Below are 2500 nucleotides of genomic sequence, written 5' to 3'. Positions count from 1 at the left end.
GGCACACAGGCCAAAAAAACGTGAACGTGAGGAAACGGGGAAAAAACGGGTACGGCGGACGTGTTGCAAAAAACCGGGCGCGCACCATGGAAAACATGGGAAAACTATGTGCGTGGCATGGACGGATTCACGTACGGGCAGACGTGCCAAAAAACATGAACCGAAGGAAACGGGAAAGAACGGGGTACGACGGCCGTGTTGCAAAAAAACAGGGCGCACGCCATGGAAAACGGGTGAAAACCATGTGCGTGGCATGGAAGGATGCACGTACGGGCACACGGGCCAAAAAACGTGAACGTGAGGAAACGGGGAAAACGGGTACGGGGCCGTGTTGCAATAAACTAGGCGCGCACCATGAAAACTAGGGCAAACCATGTGCGTGGCATGGACGGATGCACATATGGGCACACGGGCCAAAAAACGTGAACGTGAGGAAACGGGGAAAAACGGGTACAGCGACCGTGTTGCAAAAAACTAGGCGCGCACCATGGAAAACAGGGGAAAACCATGTGCGTGGAATGGGCGGATGCACGTACGGGCACACGGGCCAAAAAATGTGAACATGAGGAAACGTGAAACAACGCGGTACGACGGCCGTGTTGCAAAAAACTGGGCGCGCGCCATGGAAAACGGGTGAAAACCATGTGCGTGGCATGGACGGATGAACGTACGGGCACACGGGCCAAAAAAACGGGAACTTGAGGAAACGGGGAAACACGGGGTATGACGGCCGTGTTACAAAAACTGGGCGCGCACCATGGAAAACGGGTGAAAACCGTGTGCGTGGCATGGAAGGATGCACGTACGGGCACACGGGCCAAAAAACGTGAACGTGAGGAAACGGGAAAAAGGGGTACGGGGCCGTATTGCAATAAACTGGGCGCGCACCATGGAAAACTGGGGCAAACCATGTGCGTGGCATTGACGGATGCACGTACGGGCACACGGGCCAAGAAACGTGAACGTGAGGAAACAGGAAAGAACGGGGTACGACGGCCGTGTTGCGAAAAACTGGGCACGCCATGGAAAACGGGTGAAAACCATGTGCGTGGCATGGACGGATGAACGTACGGGCACACGGGCTAAAAAACGTGAACTTGGGGAAACGGGGAAACACGGGGTACGACGACCGTGTTGCAAAAAACTGGGCGCGCACCATGGAAAACGGGTGAAAACCATGTGCGTGGCATGAACGGGTGCACGCACGGCCACACGGCCCAAAAAACGTGAACGTGAGGAAATGGGAAAAAACGGGCACGGGGGCCGTGTTGCAAAAAACTGGGCGCGCACCATGGAAAACGGGTGAAAACCATGTACGTTGCATGGACGGATGCATGTATGGCCATACGGGCCAAAAAACGTGTAAACGGGGATCCGGGGAAAAACAGTGTACCCCTTCTTCACAAACGAAGGGCAGGGGTCCCAAGGGGGGCTAAAACCCTCGGGTATATTGGGGAGGAGGGGGCTCCTCCCTGCGTGTGTGTGGGAAATCGGTGGGTTTGCATATGAAATCATATGCAAACCTCCCGTTTCTCCCGTAACCCTTGCTTTTCCCAAACGTTGGCTCGGATGTCCTTTCGTTCTCCTGTCCCGTCTACGACTCATGCCAAATTATGATCCGTCGGTCGAACGGCTGTTCGGGTTGCAGAAAAGTACGTATCGTGTCCGCACACGGTCAGGTCGGTGTGATCTCGTGCCGCGTTGTCCCGTCGGTCCCGTGTACGAATCATGCCAAATTCTGATCCGACGGCCCAACGGCCGTTCGGGTTGCAGAAAAGTACGTATCATTTCGCACACGGTCAGCTTGACGGGATATCGTGCAGCCTTGTCCCTACGGTCCCGTGTACGTGTCCCGTGAAATTCTGACCCAACAGCCTAACTTGGCTCGGGAAACAGGAAAGTAGCATATCCCGTGCATGAGACCGACTAGACAAAGTTGCAACGACGTTGCCTTTCGGAATATAGTTGCCCCAAAACCTTATCGTTGCGGGGGTGACACACGCGGGATGTGGTCTCTCTGGACGCCTCCTTCGTGTAAACCTCCCGTGCATTGCACGGGTGGATGATCGGTTCGCTTGACAGATGTAGGCTACAAACACATGAGCAACTTTGGACCCGTGTCTGCTGGTACGTTGCGTTTCGGAATATAGTTGCCCCACACGGTCAGGTCGATGTGATCTCGTGCCGCGTTGTCCCGTCGGTCCCGTGTATGACTCGTGCCAAATTCTGATCCGACGGCCCAACGGCCGTTCGGGTTGCAGAAAAGTACGTATCGTTTCGCACACGGTTAGCTTGACGGGATATCGTGCAGCGTTGTCCCGCTGGTCCCGTGTACGTGTCCCGTGAAATTCTGACCCAACAGCCTAACTTGGCTCGAGAAACAGGAAAGTAGCATGTCCCGTGCATGAGACCGACTAGACAAAGTCGCAACGACGTTGCCTTTCGGAATATAGTTGCCCCCAAAACTTTATCATTGCGGGTGTGACACACGCGTGATGTG

The sequence above is a fragment of the Hordeum vulgare genome, chromosome 1H (genome assembly GCF_904849725.1).
Source record: "Hordeum vulgare subsp. vulgare chromosome 1H, MorexV3_pseudomolecules_assembly, whole genome shotgun sequence".
In the NCBI taxonomy this organism is placed as follows: Eukaryota; Viridiplantae; Streptophyta; class Magnoliopsida; order Poales; family Poaceae; genus Hordeum; species Hordeum vulgare.
This window is presented reverse-complemented; position numbering follows the sequence as displayed.